This window comes from Balaenoptera physalus, assembly GCF_965194825.1.
Source record: "Balaenoptera physalus genome assembly, contig: SUPER_1_unloc_25, whole genome shotgun sequence".
Classification (NCBI taxonomy): Eukaryota; Metazoa; Chordata; class Mammalia; order Artiodactyla; family Balaenopteridae; genus Balaenoptera; species Balaenoptera physalus.
In genome coordinates this window covers 373,877-394,412 of record NW_028126574.1, presented here as the reverse complement: position 1 = coordinate 394,412, position 20,536 = coordinate 373,877, and the positions used below count along the sequence as shown (strand labels likewise).

The following is a 20,536-nucleotide window of genomic DNA, read 5'->3' as shown; positions in this document are numbered from 1 at the left end:
CATGTGTGATAGCGCAGGCCCCGGATCTCTTTAGTCAGCTGAGGCCAGTGCTGCCGGGATCCCTCCAGTCCCATCCCCCAGCCCCTCCCTCTCGGACTGTATGTAACAGAAGAAAGAGCACAGAGGAATAGGCTGAATCAAGGGATCTGGGAGCCTGGGTATGAGTTTGAAGACCGAGAACCTAAGGCGCAATTACATATTACTGAAAACTCTTGTGGGGTGTGTGAGGGGAGGTTAGGGGGCTGAGAGGCTGAGTCGACCTGGTGAGTCCAGCCCCAGGACACCACACAGCCCTGCCCCCCTTTCCTTGCCATCAGACAAGGGTGACGCAACTCCAGCTGGGACTCTGCACTTCCCCCTCCCTGATTCTCCAGAAGAGCAGGTGGCCCCCCTCTGAGGGCAGGGGCAAGACCACGGACCAAGTCCCCCTGCACTAAGGCACTACTGGAAGCTCTTCCTGAAAAGCAGTCCTGCCTTGGAGCGAACCCGTGTACCGCCAAAGCTGGTCTCGTCCTGCAGCTGAGGGACGCAGGCTTTAAGTCAGCTGCCTTGGCTTTAAATCAATCAGTCCCCCCTTTAAGTCAGGTGACCTGATTTTAAATCCCTGTGTGCCCCTCAAGCCAGCAACTTCAAAAGTTGGGAACTTCACTTTGATCCCAGCACCTCACACACAGCTGAATGCACACTGTAGTCACCCCCAACCCTGGCTTAGAGGCAGGATATAAGGTAAGGGGATGGGCGTGCACACATGGTGATGAGGGTGTACTTCATGTACCAGAAGGGTCCAGGTACTCTGGGCACAGCAAGCAGTGCACGATACAGCAGCTCCCTGGCAAAGCTGGTGATGCACAGGGGGAGCAGGCACACCCAGGCATGCAGAGGTTCCAGGGCGGGAGCTGGGGCACAGCCAGCCGGGAGGGTGTGAAAGCGGAGGATCTGAGCCTTCTGGTGAAAGGCAGACACAGAATATGGATGAGAAACAAAGACCAGATGAAACATGGATTTGAAAAACACACCATGCTCTTGAAATTGGGGTGGGGGGCACCCCAGATTTGAGTCTTCTTACTCCCCAGTAGCTAGTGCTTTGGCATTTGCCCAATTACTTATAAAATGTGACTGATAATATCTAACCCATAGAATACAGCATTTGGAGTGGTTTGCGTGTTTATGTTTCTATAGGGGAATAAACTTTTCTACAAGAAAAATGTATATTTTCTGAAATAAATTAAAACCCCTTTTTAAAAAGTACCGTATCGGACTTCCCTGGTGGCGCAGTGGTTAAGAATCTGCCTGCCAAGGCAGGGGACCTGGGCTCGAGTCCTGGTCAGGGAAGATCCCAAATGCTGCGGAGCAGCTAAGCCCATGCGCCACAACTACTGAGCCTGGAGGCCACAACTACTGAAGCCTGCGCGCCTAAAGCTGGTGCTCCACAACAAGCGCAACAAGAGAATCCACCGCAATGAGAAGCCCACGCACCGCAACAAACAATAACCCCCGCTCCCTGCAACTAGAGAAAGCCCACACGCAGCAACGAAGACCAAACGCAGCCAAAAATAATTAAATTAATTTTTTTTAAAACTACTATATCCTTCTATACATCTTCTTGGGGAAGAACAGAGGGAAGGAGTGGGAGAGTGAGAAAGACCAATACTTAGTGCACATCCCTGATGCAGGTGCTCTGCTGGCTCAGATAGTTTTATCCCCACTTTACAAAGGAGGAAGTAAGCTCAGAGAGGTTTAGTAATTTTCCCAAAGCCAAACAGCTATTGAGTGGCAGAACCAGGATCTGAACCAAATCTGTAACCTTCAAAGCCTAAGCCCTCATCACACCAAAACTCAATTAATATTTACATTTATCGAATTACATTGCAACCTGGGGAGTTCTTGGCACAGTCCTGAATAAGAGTGAGAAAGAAAGAAATAGCGTTGTTCATCCAGTCAACCAAATTTTTTTTTAATGCTATTCTTGTCTGCTTACATTCTTTTTATTTATGTATGTATGTATGTATGTATGGCTGTGTTGGGTCTTCGTTTCTGTGCGAGGGCTTTCTCTAGTTGTGGCAAGCGGGGGCCACTCTTCATCGTGGTGCACGGGCCTCTCACTATCGTGGCCTCTCGTTGCCAAGCACAGGCTCCAGACACGCAGGCTCAGTAATTGTGGCTCACAGGCCGAGTTGCTCTGCGGCATGTGGGATCTTCCCAGACCAGGGCTCGAACCCGCGTCCCCTGCATTGGCAGGCAGATTCTCAACCACCGCACCACCAGGGAAGCCCAACCAAAATTTTTGAAGCAGCTGCTAGATGCCTGGCCCTGTTTGGAGTTCAGCAGTGATCAAGACAGGAAGAGTCCTACTTTCATGAACCATGTAGTGGGGAGGAGAGAGAGGTGCAACTTGGGTGAGGGATTTCACCTTGCTGGGCCTCTGTTTTCTCATCTGGAAAATGGGATGGGTGTTTCTCATTTTCTGGGATTGTCCACCCCTCACATTCTCTGATTCCATAAGAAGCATTTGTTTTCCTGTTTTTTAAAATTCAATCAGGCCATGAGCTGTGATGAATGTCGTTAGCTGCTCCCCAAATCACTCTATTTCCACCCATTTCCTGTGATCAGGTCTATCCCCCAACATGACTCAAAATCAATCAAGTCACAGAAGCTAAGGGGCAACCAGCAGAAGAATTCCAACCCTGGCTTCTCAGGAGCTCTGCGGTCTACCTGGCCAGGTAAACTTCACGCACCTGGCACAAGGTGGCCATCCCTGGTTTCACATCAACATGATCTCAGGCACAAACCTCCTTGTTTTTCCATCTTTTCTTTAAGTTACTTGCTGAAACAACTGCACAAATATGAAAAAGATATAAAAATCAGGCATCCTCTGCCCTCACTGCCTACTAATAAATGATTTTCTGCCACTTTAATGATAAAGATACAATATTTCAGCATTCCGCTGCCCTTATTATTTTTCATTTTGTTGATATTTCTACTGAATACATCTTTCAATATTTTAACAATGGAACATATATTTAGGTTGTTCCACACACAGCCTTTGGTGGTAAGGGTTTTGTTTTTATATTTCTATTATGTTTCCTTTAAAAATAATTATCCTGTTTAAATGGATTATGTCAACTTTATAGGCATTTTTTATATGATACTGATGAAATTAATACATAGAGGGCAGTAGTACAAATTGATTGGAATTGAGAGTCTCTATTAGCACAGTTAAATATAAATATTTTATATATATATATATATATATATATATATATATATATATATATATATATGCCAAATTACATGCTGAGTGAGAGTCTCCTACTCTTTTTCACTCTCTGCCCCTCAAGCCTGTAAGAAATGGAATATTTCTTGCCATATCAGTAAAAAAAGGATGTCACAGACATCAGCACTTGCAGCCCTCCAGTGTGAGCCAGCAGGCCCTGAGGAACTCAGGATATGCAAATACAGAATGCTGGCCCCAGCGAGCTGAGGTGCATATCAAAGGAATGATTTCAGTGAGCCCAGACGCTTGCATCTTCCCATACAAAGAAAAGCGCTACATTCCTCACCTTGGGAGAGCTGGTTTTCCTTAGTTAACAATCACCTTTTGATGTTCCCCATTACCTGCGCCATTCCCCTCCCCTGTCCCCTCCCCCCAGTACTTTAGCTCAGGGAGGAAGGAGCGCAGAGAGACTCGGCTGAACAAGGGACCTCCGAGCCTGGGGATGCGTTTTCAGCTGCTTTCCCCGCAGTCAGGAGGAGGGGCGCTGACGCTCCAACCGGACCCTGCGCCTCCCTTTCCCCGTTTCCCCTCAGGACGCTCAGGCCGACCCACTCCCCACGCCCACCAGGCCCCGCGAGCCAGGCCGAGGGCAGGGGCGAGAGGAGGGACCGAAGTTCCCCGGAACCAGAACGCTGGGGGCCGCTCTTTCTGCACAGCAGCGGCGGGTGGCAGCGAACCCCTGCCCCTCAGAAGCTGGTCTTGCACTGACGCCCGGGCACCAGACCAGGAGGAGGGTTGGCGCCCACTTACCCGGCCCGCGATCCCCAGGACTGTCGCGGCTTTGGCCGCCGGGGCCCCTCCAGAGCCGGCAGCCTCAGTGAGGCCGCCCTCCCTTCGGGCTCCGGGGCACTTCAGTGACGGCGGAGGGAAGAGACCCCGAGCCGGGAGTTCCAGCTCTGCGGAAACGCGGGATCCGTTCTGGGCGAGGAGGTGGGACCGCTCTGCCCCCAGGCCTTCCGGGAGGGAGGGCGGCGCCGGGGGAGAAGCCGCCTGGAGCCTCCAGGAGCCCTTCTGGGGGTCCTGGAGGGGCGGCCCGGCCTGGGGGCCCCGCCCACTGTGGCCGCAGCCCAGGCCTTTTTCCTGGAATCCTACACAAGAAAGAAAGATACACAGTCTATAGTAAATATTCACAAATGATTGTTGCTGCTGTGCTTACTATTCTATTAAAGGTGTAAAATCCATAAAACACTTTAAGTTCAAAGTTAAATATGAATTTTTACCTTTCTAATTATGTCTCTGCTATTCCCAACTGTGGTTAATGAATCAGAGACTGTGGCATCACTAGTTAAAAATGAGCTTGAGGAAAAAACAGAACTCAGGCCCACCAGACCTACTGAATCACGATCTGCACTTTTAAAATCTCCCCAGTGTACTTGTGTACCCATGAATAGTTGAAAGGTACATTTCTACCTCGACATGTCTTTTCTGTCTGAGAAATACACACATTTTATCCAGTTTGATATAAATAAAACACTCAAAAATGCATATGCCTGTGTTGAAACCATCATTCTATCATTTCTTTTCCAGATAAGTATAGTCTCTACACTGGTTTTGTGGATCACATGCCATACTCTTTTCTTGTAGTTACAAATAAGGTAGAGAAAGTTACTTTGTAAATATATATATATTAGTGGATAATTGAAGACAGTCTTCTATAATTAAAACCAGTTCTCTTAACTTGCTGTTTTCTTCTTGGGTCACATTATGAACTCTTCCCATGGCCACATGGCATGTGTACTTTTAATTTCAGGGACTGCTGCCATTCCAGGATGTGGCCATAGATTTCTCTCAAGAGGAGTGACAATGCCTGGACCAAGATCAATGGGAATTCTATAGGGGTGTGATGTTAGAGAAGTATAGGAACCTGCTCTCCTTGGGTGAGGATACCTTCCTTCCAGAATTCCTTTTCCAACCACAGGGTTTAGAGTCCTTCATTTGTAGAATGTCTCCTGGAATCTTCTGCTTCCTACAATAGGGTTTCAGATTGCAATGTTTCAGGAAAGACTGGGAGTTTGTGGGTATAATTTATCTTATTCTTTTAAAATTGCAGCCTCCCTTTTAATATACTTTGTAACTGCTTGGGATGTGTCTATATGAACTGTGTATTATATGCTTCTGTTATAGTCCTTACAATATTTTTTTGTCTTATTTTCTGTAACAATTTTCCATGGATTCTTTGGGCTTAAGGTATATTAAAAGGGAGACTGCGATTCTGGGACTTCCCTGGTGATGCAGTGGTTAGGATTTCGCCTGCCAATGCAGGGGACCCTGTTCGATCCCCGGTCTGGGAATTTCCCACGTGCCACGGAGCAACTAAGCCAGTGGGCCACAACTACTGAGCCTGCGTGCCACAAGTACTGAAGCCGGTGTGCCTTGAGCCCGTGCGCCATTTATTTTTTGGAGAATAAAACTGCCTCTGAGTGATTAAAATCTAGACCAGCTAGTCAAAATGCTTTATCACCTGTTCTTCTAAACCACTGATCAACGGAACAAGTTTTACTAGGGATAACAGAGTAATTGTATTCTGGAGTTCATATCAGCAATATGTTTTATGACCTTGATGCTGGATCACGACATTTCAATGGTATAACTGCTATTAATTGTCTGTTTGTTCAACGATTAAAGTCTCACGTGATCTGAGTTCAGACTGGAGTCATCCTGGTTGGTTTCTGTCTATTGCAGATTTCTTCCAGTATGAAAGGACAAGAGCAATACGGCTTACTTTACAAAATGTCTTCAAACTAAATGATGATATAATCTACATTCAGTTAATTTATACATACCCTACTGTAGAACAGGGTTTGTTACGGTGGCAGAGCCCGGTAATTAGGTAAAACTGAAACCTTTATCTGCAGTGGTTCAAGTTCTCTTCCTAAGAATATATTTATAATCAACATTCTTTCACAAAGTACCCAATTTAATTCACCATAGCATTCCTCATATTAACTAAATGGAGAATCCTAGGCTATATACAAATCCAGAAAGGGCCAAAAGTCATCAGCCCCTATGGATTATTACAACCCATTACTGAGACATTCAAATTATTTATTAAAGAACCACCATGACCATCAACATCATCAATTTATATATTATTGCCCCAATGCTAGCCTTAACCCTGGCTCTCACAACATGAATTCCTCTTCCCATATCTTATCCACTAATTGATATAAATGTAGGCATACTATTTATATTAGCCATATCAAGCCTAGCCATTTATTCCATCCTCTGATCTGGTTGAGCTTCAGATTCAAAATACTCACTCACTGGAGCTCTACGGACAGTAGCACAGACAATCTCATATGAAGTCTTGCTGGCAGTTATTCTATTCTCAGTCCTAATGCTAAATGGATCATTTACACTTTCAACAGTAATTATTACACAAGAACACCTATGACTAATTTTCTCCTGACCCCTACCCAGAATTTGATTATCTCCGCAGTAGCAGAAATCCAATGAAGCCCCACTTGATTTAACAGAAGTAGAATCAAAACCTGTATATGTCTTCAATGTAGAAAATGTAGCAGGCCCATTCACCCCGTCCTTCCTAGAGAATATGTCAATTTCCTTATAATAAACATTTCCACAACATTCTATTTTTAGGAGCATTCGACAATCCCTACGTGCCAGAATTATATACAGCCCAAGTCATCATTAAAACACATCTAACAATCTCCTTTCGATGAATTCGAGCATCCTACCCACAATTTTGATATGATCAACGTATACATCTCTTATAAAAAATCTTTTTACTACTAACATTAGCCCTATGTATATGAGAGTTTTCACTACCTGTCATCATACCAGGCAACCCACAGCAAACTTAAGAAATATGTTTGACTAAAGAGTTACTTTGATAAAGTAAATGATAGAGGTTTAAATGCGCTTATTCCTGGAATTGAACTTATTTCTAAGAATTTTACATTCTCCATGCTACCACATTACACCACAATGCTATATAGTAAGGTTCTCTAAGAAAGCTTCAAGGCCCATACCCCCAAAATATTGTTGTATATCCTTCCTGTACTAATAAACTCTCATTGTTTTTTACTATCATTCTACTGACCATTATTTCAGGAAATATAATTGTAGTAACAAGCTCACACTGGTTAATGGTATCCCCATTCTAATAAAAAACATGAACCCATAAGCTACAGAAGCATCCAACAAATATTTTCTAAAACAATCCACCACATCAATACTACTTATAATGGCTATTATCATTAATCTAATATACTCTGGTCAAAGAACACAATGAATTACAAAAATCTTTAATCCAGCAGCATCCACTATCATGACAATCGTCCTTGTCACAAAAGTAGGACATTCCCCATTTCACTTCTGAGTGCCCGAAGTAACTCAAGGCATTCCATGAACAGCAGGCCTGATGCTATCAACATGACAAAATTGCACCCCTATCAGTTTTATACCACATGTCACCATCCATCAACCTAAACATACTGTTAATCATAGTGATATTATAAATCATAGTTGGACGCTGAGGCAGACTTAGCCATACTCACCTGGAAAAAATTACAGCCTCCTCATCAGTTGCCCATATAGGATGAATAACAGCTATTATAATGTATATTCCAAGTATAACAATCCTAAACATACTAATTTATATCATAACAACACTATCTTCTTCCTATTTATACCCAGATCATGTACTACAAGGGTATCATTATCACACACATGAGATAAAACACCTCCCATCAGGATCCTTATCCTCAGCATTATAGTGTCATTAGGAGGTCGCCCACCATTATCAGGGTTTTGACCCAAATGAATAATTATCCAAGAGATAACAAAAATGATAACATCATTCTACCAACACTAATAGCCATCACAGCAGTCCTCAGCATATACTTCTACTTGCAGCTAACATAACCCACATCACTAACTATATTCCCTTCATTAAACAACACAAAAGTACAACAATTTGAACATACAAAACAAATAACTTTCCTATCATTACTCATCATAATAGCCACACGATTACTACCCATAACACCCATCCTATCAGTGCTGGACTAGGAATTTAGGTTAGCTTAGACCAAGAGCTTTCAAAACCCTAAACAAGTACAATTTACTTAATTTCTAAAAATAAGGACTGCAGGACTTTCTCCTATATCAATTGAATGCAAAGCAAACACTGTAATTAAGCCAAATCCTTACGAGATTGATGAGTTTTAACCCCAGGAAATTTTAGTTAACAGGCAAATCCTCTAGTCAACTGGCTTCAATCTACTTCTCCTCCCTTTGAGAAAGAAAAAAGAAGAAAAAAAAAGGCAGGAAAATCACCGGCAGAATTGAAGCTGCTTCTCTCAAGTTACAATTCAATCTGTTGATTCACCACAGGGTTTGCCAGAAAGAGGGCTCAATCTCTGTCTTTAGATTTACAGTCGAATGCTAGCTCAGTCATTTTACCTCTGTTCATACACTGCTGAGTATTTTCAACAAATCACAAAGATATCGGCATTTTATCTTTACTATTTGGTGCTTGAGCTGGAGTAGCAGGCAGCGCCTTAAGTATATTAATCCTGGCTGACCTATGCTAACCTGGAGCGCTACTTGGAGATGCCCAAATCTGTAAGGTAGTCATAACAGTCCCTGCACTTGTAATAATTTTCTTTATAGTTGTACCCATTATGATTTCAGGATTTGAAAACTGACTTGGGCCACTAATAACTGGGGCACCTGAGGTAGCATTTCCCCCAGTACATCATATAAACTTTTGACTACTTCCCCCATCATTCTTACTCTTACTCATATCACCAATAGTAGAAGCTGGTTCTGGTACAAGTGGAACCCTATATTCAGCTCTAGCCTGCAATCTGGCCCATGAAGGAGCCTCTGTCGATCTAACCATTTTCTCCTTACATTTAGCAGGTGTCTCTTCAATTCTTGGTGCTATTACTTTTATTACTATAGTGTTTAATACAAAACTATCAGTCATATCCCAATACCAAACACCAGTATTTGTTTAATCTTTCCCAACTATAGCCATATTACTATAATTACCACTCTCAGTCTGAGCAGCCAGAATTGCCATATTGTTAAGAGACAGAAATCTAAACACTACTTTCTTTGACCCTGCAGGAGGAGACTGAATCCTATACCAACACCTATTCTGACTCTTTGGTCACCCTGAAGTCTGTATTCATGGCCTACCAGGCTTTGTTATAATCTCACATATCATTACATACTATTTAGGACAAAAAGTGCCTTTCAGCTATTTGGGACTAGTATGAGTCACGTCCACTGGCTTTTTAGGATTTCTCTTGTGGGCCCATCATATGTTTACCATAGGGATAGCTGTCGACTCAGGAGCATACTTTGCATCAGCTACCGTAATTACTTCTATCCCTACAGGAGTAAAAGTATCTAGCTGATTAGCAACTCTTTATTTAAGTTTTCTTTCTCGTTTCTTTTTTTTTTGGCTGCGTTGGGTCTTGGTTGCTGCACGTGGGCTTTCTCTGGTTGCGGTGCACGGCCTTTTCATTGCAGTGGCTTCTCTTGTTGCAGAGCACGGCCTCTAGGCGCGTGGGCTTCAGTAGTTGTGGCTTGCAGGCTCTAGAGGGCAGCTCAGTAGTTGTGGTGCATGGGCTTTTTGCTCCGCGCCATGCGTCATCTTCCCAGACGAGGGCTCGAACCCATGTCCCCTGCATTGGCAGGCGAATTCATAACCACTGCGTCACCAGGGAAGTCCCTGGTTAGCAACTGTTCACGGAGGTAATATTATATGACCTCCCACTATACTATGAGTTTTAGGCTTTAGTTTTTCTTTTAACAGTAGGTGGTTTGACAGGAATCATCTTAGCCAACTCATCCCCAGACATTGTCCTCCAGGATACATACTATGTAGTAGCACACTTCTGTGACCTAATGTCCATGGGAGCAGTCTTCACTATTATAGGAGGCTTCCTACACTGATTCCCACTATTCTCAGGTTATACAGTTAACTCAGCATGAGCAAAAATTCACTTCACAAGTATATTTGTAGTAGTAAATATGACTTCCTGCAGCACTTTCTTGGCCTCTCAGGGATGTCACTACGTTAGTCTGAGTACCCTGAGGCACACACAACATGAAATATTTTATCTTTAGGCTCATTCATCTCCGTAGCAGCAGTAATGCTAATAATCTTCATACTTTGAAAAGCATTTGCATCTAAACAAGAAGTCTTAGCAGTGGAAATTGCTACTCCTAACCTAGAATGGTTACACGAATGCCCTCCACCATATCCTATGTTTCAAGATCCTACCTATGTAAATGTGAAATAAGGAAGGACTCAAGTCCTTTTCAACCAGTTTCAAGCCAACACCATAACAATTATGTCTTTCTCAATAAATGAGATAAAAGTAAAAAGTGATGTAGCTTTGTCAAAGTTAAATCATAGGCTAAAATCCTGTATATTACTAAGGCATATCACTTTCATCTAGGCTCTCAAGATACAACATCACCGATTATGGAAGAACTTTTACATTTTCATCATCACACATTAATAGTGATTTTTAAAATAAGTTCTCTAGTCCTCTATATCATTTCACTAATATTGACATCTAAACTAACTCACTTGCATACAATAGATGCACAGGTAGAGAAAATGTGAACAATTTACTAGCCATTATTGTAATCTTAATTGCCCTATCATCATTGTGAATCCTTTACATGACACATGAAATCAATAACTCTTCCCAAACCATAAAAAACTATGGGTCAGTAATGATACTGAAGCTACAAATACACAGATTATGAAGATTTAAATGTTGACTCCTCTGTAATCCCCACATCAGAGCTAAAACCAGGAGAATAATGACTAATAGAAGTCAACAACCGAGTAGTTAGAGATAGTCATTGAATATTAGTTTCATCTGAAATTGTTGTACACTCCTGAGTTGTTCCTTCTCAGGCCTAAAAAGAGCTATCCCAGGATGCCTAACTTAAAGAATCCTAATACCAACAGGACCAGGCCTATGTTGTGGACAAGAGAACTCGTTTTCCTGAGTTCAAAGACAGGACAGAGGGATATGGCTGAGATATGGGGTGAATCTGGAGCCCATGGGGATGCACTCTCCAAGCTCCAGGATAGGAATGGGGCCTCTAGGGTCCCAGGCCACCCACCACACCCTCCCGAGCACGATCTGGACAACATTCCCTGTCAGTGATGAGGCAGCCCTAATACTGGTCATGCCCCGATGTTGTGTCCTATGTGGGCCCCATGCTCTTGGGACCACATCCCACACTCTGCAGGTCCATGCTACAGGGTCCTTCGTGCCTCAGGAGTACAGACCACACAACAAGCAGTTCCCTCCCCAACCAGCAGGAGGAGGGGAGGAGAGCAGGGGCACCAGGGAAATCTCACTCAGACAACAACACCCCAGGGGTGCCAGCAGGGACAGTGATGATGCAGATGAGGCACAGACCAAGAGATGGGACCAGAGGACCCAAAAGGCAGCTGGTCAGGTCCTGGCTCATCTGCACCCAGGACACCTTTGTCCCTCATACACCCCCTTCCTCATACACCCTCTCCTTAAATGCAGATTCTTCAGATGCAAACAGGCAGAGCTTCAGACTGAAAGTCAGCTCTTCCAAAATGACCCATCAGCAAACACTGCAGGATTCCACTCCCTGTGCTTTGTGGCTGCTTCCCACTAGCTATTTATTTTACATTTGGTAGTGTATATATGTCCATGCCACTCTCTCACTTCATCCCAGATTACCCTTCCCCCTCCCTGTGTCCTCAAGTCCATTCTCTATGGCTGAGTCTTTATTCCTGTCCTGCCCCTAGGTTCTTCATAACCATTTTTTTCTTTTTTTTTTAGATTCCATATATATGTGTTAGCATACGGTATTTGTTTTTCTCTTTCTGACTTACTTCACTCTGTATGACAGTCTCTAGGTCAATCCCCCTCACTACAAATAACTCAATTTCATTTCTTTTTATGGCTGAGTAATATTCCATTGTATATACGTGCCACAGCTTTATCCATTCATCTGTCGATCCTGCCAACACTTTTACTTTACTCAATTGAGACCAATGTCAGACTTGTAAGGTAATAAATTTACGATGTTTTGAGTCACTCAATTTGTGGTAATTCGTATGAAAGCAATAAAAAAACAAATACAGAGGTCCTACAAGAGCCAGGCTATATATTTATATTTAAGTATTTCTAAAATGAATTTAACCCTGTGATTGACAGCAGCAGCAGCTTCCAAGGGATCCCACCACACACCTGAGGCGAAAGCAGCCTAATAAAGAAGCAGTGACAGCAGCAGGTCACTGCCCCACACTTGGGGTAGAGGGGGATTTGATCTACTGTAGCAGCAGCATAGCCTGAATGGGAATGCATCCTCCTGTGGCACTAGTCCCATCAGCATTAGTCTAATCTGCTAGCATCTGCTGTGCCAACAGGCCCAACGTATACAAACCCTCCAACTCAGTAGCATTAAGTGAGCCAGGCTCAGTGTTTCCTGAAACTCATATCCAATGGCACTGGAAAGCCCAGATATCACCTACTGTTATGCAAACATAAAAAAAAATAACAGAAGACTGGCAACTTCAGAAAGAAAAGGGGAACAATGGAATGGGTGAAAACAAGTGGGATAAATATAAGAGACTATCATTAGCCTCATGAGTTTCTTAAATTCCCTCTGATGGTCAAAGCAAAAATTATGACACCATCTGATGTGGTTCTCAATGTATATAAAGGAAATACTACAGAAAATCATACTTTAAAACTGGGGACTATTAAGAGACCTAAATGGAAGTAAAATTTTGAAACTTCACTTGAAGTAATAAACCACTGATTCCAGTAGGCTATGATAAGTTACATATGTATAGTGTAATGCCAAAAGCAACCACTAAGAAAACTATACAAACAGTATCCACAAACGATTATAAATAAATTAGATTAAAATGGACTTATTAAAAAATGTTTAAGTAACCCACAAGAAGGCAAAATAAGAGAAACACAGGATTGAGAAACTGAGGTAAAAGACAAAACAAAAAATAAAATGGTAAACTGCGGTGGGGTGGGGATGGTGGTGTGCTGAATTGGGCGATTGGGATTGACATGTATACACTGATGTGTATAAAATTGATGCCTAATAAGAACCTGCAGTATAAAAAAACAAACAAACAAAACAACTAATACTAAACTTTCATTGGGTTATTTGTATGGAAATATGTTAATATAAATGTTTCAGACATTACATGAAATTTCTAAAAATCTTATATTTGTATTTGTATTGAAATATGTATGGAAATATGTTAATATAAATGTTTCAGACATTACATGAAATTTCTAAAAATCTTATATGTTCTGGTATAATGTTATAAGTAATAATCCTAGTTATTACTTTAAAATGTATATCTCAGAAATAACTAATTTTCTTGTCAACTGCATTATTATGAACTTTCATCAAATCTTTAACTGTGGTCATTTTTAAGTCTTTTCTCATTTACAGACAGTTCTGGGTGTACTCTGATGCTTTGGCAAATATGTTCCTATAAAAGGGTTTCATCTTCAAGAAATTCATGGAAAAGACTCTGACAAGTACAGGTTTCTGGTAACTGACTGTACTACTGAACTGAATGAATAAGCATTTTCAGAACTCTAATGAAAAACTGATGAACTCATAAAAGTGCTAACAAAAGATCAAGATGAAAAAAAATTTAATTACATGGGACTGAGTGAACTGATGAGGATGAGTATAATTTTTGTGACTTTCCGTCTGAATTAAAAAAAAAATCTCACAAGGACTCAGAGGCAAAGAATATACAAATCAATTTTCACTGCAAAGTAAAGGAGCTGTTACAGTGGAGGATTACTGGACTGAATGTCAATATTATGACATAGCATGAGTGTGTTTCATGTTTGGTAATTGCAATCATTGTTGCTTTTGTTGTGGTCATCCATGTAGAATGCTTGTTGTCAGTCTATTTATCTCTTGTAAAAATAAAATACAGTGTGTGTGTGTGTGAAAAAAATAAAATAAAAAATAAACATAAAAAAAATAAAATGCTAGACCTCATCTTTAACATAGCAATCGTTACATTAACTGTAAATGATCTAAATAGCCAAGTCAAAGACAGACATTGGAAGAGTAGATGAAAAAATCACAAGCATGATCCGACTATATACTGTCTATAAGAAGCTTACTTTAAACATCATGATATTGGTAGTTCAGAGTAAAAGGATGAAAAAGGTATATCATGTGAACATTCATCAGAAAAAGCAGAAATGGCTATATTAATATCAGATAAAGTAGATTTCAGAGCAAAGGAAATTATTAGGGGCAAAGAGGGTCATTACATAAAGATAACAGGAATAATCCACCTAGATGACCTAGTGATACTAAATGCGTGTGCACCAAACAACAGAACTTCAAAACACATGAAGCAAACACTGAAAAAGGTAAAAGGAGAAAATTTCAAATCCACAATTATTATTTGAGACTTCAACACAGCAATTTATAGAACTCCCAGAGAGAAAAATCAGCAAGGGTATGGAAGAACTGAAAACATCATCAATCAACAGGATATAACTGACATTTAAAGAACACACTCAATAAAAGCAGAATACATATTCAAGTGTCCATGGAACATTCACTCATATACCATACACTGGGTGATAAAAAAACATTAGCAGATTTAAAAGAATTAAAATCAGAGAGAGTATGTTCTCTAGCCATAATGGAACCAGACTAGAAATCAATAACAGAAAGACAACAGGAAAATCGTCAATCACATGAAAACTAAACATCACAATTCCAAATAACTCATGGGTAAAAAGTCAAGGAAAAAATTTTAAATGCATAGAATAAAAGAAAATGGAGATATAACAGATCAACGTTTGTGGAATGAAGTGAAAGCAATGCTGAAAGGCAAGTTTATAGCACTAAATTGGGAAAGAAAATATTTCAAAGAAATAGTCTAATTTTCTATATTAAAATAGTAAAAACGGAAGAGGAAAAAACACTAAACAAGCAGAAAGAAGGAAATAATAAAGATGAAACAAAAATCCATGAAACTAAAAACAGGAAAATGGGGGGGGGGAGGAAATCAATGAAACAAAAGGCTGGTTCTTCAAAATAAACAATCTAATCAAGAAAGATGTAGCAAGACTGATAAAGATAAAAAGAGAGATGGCACAAATCACAGATATCTGAAATGCAACCAGGGATACCATGACATATCCTGCAGGTTAATAAGGGACACGTTATTATGAACAAGTCTACACTATAAATTCAAAACTGTGGATGAAATGGACCAATGCGTCTACACCCAAAACTACCAAAACTCAGCCAAGATGAAAGAGACAATCTCAATTTTCCTGTAACTATGAGAAACACTGATTTTTCATTTAAAAACTCCCAAAAGAAATATTCAGGCTTAGATGTTTCACTTTTACCCAAGACTTAAAGCATTAACACCAATTTTACATGACTTGATAAGAAACGGAAGTAGAGGGAACAGTTCCTAATTAATTTTATGAAGCCAGTATTACCTTGATACCAAAACCAGACTGGGACAGTATAGAAAGAAGAAAACTACAGCCCAGTATTTTTTATGAAATTGGCTGTAAAAATCCTCAGCCAAATATTAGCAAATTAAATCCAGAAATATATAAAAAGAATAATATACCATGACCAAGCGGTATTTATTCCAGTTATGCAAAGTTGGTTAAATATTTGAAAATCAAACAATGTAATCTACCATATCCAACAGATTAAGGGGGAAAAGTCATGTGATCCTAATCATTAAAGCAGAGAAAGCATTTGATAAAATCCAATCCCATTCATGATTTTAAAAAAAGAAGAAAAAAAACTCCAAGCAAACTAGGAATAGAAAAGGAACATACTGAAACTCATAAAGGTGATCTACAAACAACCTATACCGACATTATATTTAACTGTGAAAGACTGAACGCTTTCTCTGTAAGATCAGAAACAAGGCACCGATATCTGCTCTCACCACTTTTATTAAATATATTACTGGAGGTTCTAGTAAGAAAATAAAGCAAAAATAAATAAATAGATAAATTTAACAGTTAAATTTTTAAAAAGTTTATTTAAAAGATGAAAGAACTATTCCTACTATGTTGAATAGGAAGGAATATATCCTACTGAATGTTGAATAGTAATATATCCTATTATATTGAATAAGGAAAACTAAAACTGTCTATATCTGAAGATGAGATGATAATCTAAATGGAGAAAATACCAAGGAATCCACAAAAAGCTTGAGAAATAATATTCGTTTGTAAATGTTTTAGAGTACAAGATCCACACAATTTTATCAAATTACATATTAATAACAAATGTGTAGAAGCTTAAATAAAAATATGTGATGCCATTTACAACTGACCTAAATAAATACTTAAATAGAAGCCCAATAAGACATTTATAGGACCTCTATACTGAAAATTACAAAATGCTGATGAAGAAAATTTTAAAAGTCCCAAACAAATAGGGAGACATACCTTGTTCATGGATTAGAAAACACAACATAATAAAGATGTCAATTCTCCCCAAGTTAACAGGCTTAACACAATTACTCTTAAAATGCCCTCAAGGTTTTTGTGGATATAGACAAGCTTATTCTAAGATTTATATGGTAGGAAGAGGCTGAAGAATAGCTAAAACAATTTGTAAAGGAAGATTAAAATGGGAGGAATTAATCTACCCAATTTCAAGATTTCGCCATAATGATGGAGGGTAGATACACAGATCAATGGAATGGAACAGAGAACCCAGAAATAGACCGACACAAATACATTTAACTTGGTTTTGACAGCAGTGCAAAAGCTATCAGGGAAGAATAGACTTTTCAAAAAATGGTACTGAAACAGTTGGACATCCCTCGACAAAAACAAACAAACAAACAATGAACCTTAACCTAAACCTTACACATCTTACACAAAAATTAAATCAAAGTGGATCATAATCTTAAATGTAAAAGCAGGACAGTTTTAGAAAAAAAAAAATAGGAGAAAATCTTTGGCATCTAGAACTAGGTGAATAATTCTTAGACTTGACACCGAAAGTATGATCAATAAAAGCAAAAACTGATAAATTGGATCTCATCAAAATAAGTTAAAAATGCTTCATAGAAGATCCTTTTAAGTGGATGAAAACTCAAACTACACAGTGGGAAAACATATTTGAAAATCCCATAGGAGACAAATGACTTGTATCTATAATATACAAAGAACTCTCCAAACAACTTAAAAAAATCCAACTAGAAAATAGTCAGAAGACAGGAACAGACATTTCATGGAAGAGAATATACACATGGCAAAGAAGCACATGAAAAGATGTTCAACATCGTTAGCCGTCAGGGAAATGCAAATTAAGACCATAATGAGATATCAGAGAATAACTAAAATTAAAGTATAGTGACAACATCAAATGCTAGCGAGTACGTAGAAAAATTATATCACATCACTGGTGGGAAAATAAAATGGTTTAGCCACTCTGAGAAACAGCTTGACAGTCTCTTTTAATCCTAAAAGTAGATTCACCCTACAATGCAGTAATTGTACTCTTGAGCATTTATCCAAAAGAAACAAAAACTTAATGAAGTTCCCACAGAAACTTACACATAAATGTTCATAGCAGTTTTATTTCTAATAGCCGAAAACTGGCAACTACCCAAATGTCTTTCAATGGGTGAATGTTGAAACAAATTGTGATAAAATCTTATGATAGAATACTACCGAGCAACAACAAGGAACAAATTATTAATATATGCAAAAATTGAAATGAACTTCAAGGGAATGATGCTGAGGGAAAATTTTTTAAAAGCCAATCTCCGAAGATTAAGTAATTCATGATTATGTTTACATATTATTCTTAAAATAACAAAACTGTGGAGATGGAGAACAGATTAGAAGTTGCCAAGGGTTAGAGATGGGGGTAGAAGGTACAGCAGGGGAACTTCGTGAGGTTTTTGTGGTCCCAGTACAAATAATACAGCAATCTTGGTTTTAATCCCTAAAGATTTTTTAAAGCAATTCCTAATAAGAGGTGTCCAGATATTTAGCAATGGCAGCAGATTAGAGGTATAGCTCCCCAACATGACAACTTCGAAAGAGATCTATACTATCAATACTAATTTAATGCATATGTTAATTTTTAAAAGGCCAGTCACAATACTTAAATGGTACATATCTTAACGATATTACTCCGGGTATCCAGCTATACCAGATGGACTAGCAGGAGTTTCTGTACATTCAATCTTATTTAAGACAGTAAATCTTATAATAAGACAGTTAAAAAAAGAAAAAGAAAAAAAACAAACCTCAACTACAGTTGGATATTCTCACAGCAAGATGAGGTGAAAATACGTAGCAGCGGTTCAAAAGCTTAAGCAGTGGCACCTAAATTTGGCTGCACATTAGAATCCTCTGAAGCACTTTTTAAAAACCCTCACACCGACGGTTGGTCATGCTAGACCAATACAATCATTTTAACTCTCCTCAGACGATGCCAATGTCTAGCCAGAACCGAGAACCAGCGGACTAAGCAGAAGGGGATGTTTCTACAAAGATCTCTTAACAATAAGTCCTCTCACCCAATCAAGATTTACCTCCCCGCAAAGGGGTAAAGGAGGCTAGATGTTGTCCATACTTGCTTAGCTTTAATTAGCACTTGTGACTTGCCCAAAACCTAGATCATGTTTCCCCTAAATTTCATGTTATTCCCTAAGTTTTTCAAACCCAAGGCTAAGGGGTTTGCCAGGATGAGATTTTAAGTGCTCACACAGGGGAAGTCCCTGGCAAACCAGGACAGCGGTCACTCTACATTGCAATGTAAAGCATCCGAAATAACCCTGCCACTGCTCCCAGATACTACTAGTCTGTGCCAACCAGTGGAGAAAAGGCATTCTCCATTACTACCATGGCAAATGCTACTGTACTTACCTTGGCTAGTCCCTATCTTTTCCAGGCGCCACTCCCCTTCACCTGCTGGTGGATGCTTTGGCCAGCTGACAATGCAGATATTTTCAAACTTTAAGGTGAATAAAAATCATCTGGAGGGTCTGTTGTAACAGAGATCACTGAGCCCCACCAGAGTTGCTGATTCCATAGGGCTGGGACCGGGCCCTAAAACTTGAATATCTAACACATTATCAGGGGATGCTGGGAAAGCTGGGCAGGTAATGGTAAAGCTGGCCAGGAAAAAGAAACCCGACGTGTCAGATCATAAAGTACGGAAGGGCAAGCCCGCCAGCAGTTCAGGCCGGTGGGGGGGGACCGGGGTCCCCAGCCCTACAGGGCCAACGGCAGACCGGCTCGGGCGACCCTCGGAAGCGCGGGGTCCCCGCAGCCGAGTCTGTGCCCCCGGCCGGCCCCGGCTCCCCTCTGCCCACCCTGCGCACGGGGGCTGGAAACGGCCGCGGAGAAGCAGGCAGGGCGGGAAGGGGGGCTCCAAAGAGGGTCTGGCGACTCGAGTCGCTCCGTTTCTCGGTGGGCTCAGCGCGCGCCCTGGGGGAAGAGAGGTGGAGGTCCAGGAAGAGGGGACGGGCGACACTCACGTAGACCAGCAGCAGCCATGGGTAGACGGCGGGCTCGGCCACCACGGGCGACTCCAGCCTCAGCTTCTCCCCCACGTTTTCGCGCGCGGCACCCGCACCAGGCTAGTCTGGCGGTTGGGGGAGGGGCGGGGCGCCGCCGGCGGGGGCGGGACAGGCGGGCGGGCGGGAGGCTGAGGGGAGGGAGCCTGGCCTGGGCCTCAGCCGGCGCCGCCGCCGCGCCGCCGCCGCCGCCGCCGCCGCCGGCGGCCTGCTCCCGTCCGGCCCCCGGCTCCCTCTTTGTGGTCACAGGCCCGGGGCCTCCAGCGCTGCTGCCAACTGGGGCCGGCGTGAGGCAAGCACAATGAGCCGGGGGCCAGCTGAACCACTCACTCGCAGCGAGCGCCTCCCGCCCCGTGGACCCGCCCCCTCGCACGCACGCACGCACGTACGCACGCAAGCACGCACGCACGTCTTCAGCTGCCCCCGGCCACACCCACCGGCCCGAAGTGGAGACCCGGGGAGACCCCTCGGGGCCTGGGGTGGCGGGTTCGACTCCCGCCCTTAACGTACCGTGACACCTCCCCCCCAATAATAAGACTATAATTCCTCATTAAATATGGCAGCCGGAATCCTGGCTTCTGTTCACAAAAATGCTGTGTATTTAGCCTATGCTAGGCACCAGACCTGGACGCTCAGTACTGGCAAAAAAGGAAATGCCCTGCCCTCATGGCGCTGCCATT

General features: G+C 41.6%; 2 long non-coding RNA genes across 2 annotated transcripts in view; both read right to left on the bottom strand.

The window, feature by feature from the left end:
* LOC309650504 overlaps positions 1–19,929 on the bottom strand; it is a 35,991-nt gene extending 16,062 nt beyond the window's left edge. Inside the window, exon 1 of the long non-coding RNA XR_014257597.1 lies at positions 19,818–19,929. This is a non-coding gene — a long non-coding RNA (uncharacterized lncRNA). The remainder of the gene's footprint in view (positions 1–19,817) is intronic.
* LOC309650497 lies at positions 2,737–5,331 on the bottom strand. The gene is made up of 3 exons (XR_014257590.1): positions 5,139–5,331; positions 4,025–4,362; positions 2,737–2,833 (listed from the first exon to the last, which is right to left on the bottom strand). It is a non-coding gene; the product is annotated as an uncharacterized lncRNA (long non-coding RNA).
* Positions 19,930–20,536: the final 607 nt, after the last annotated feature.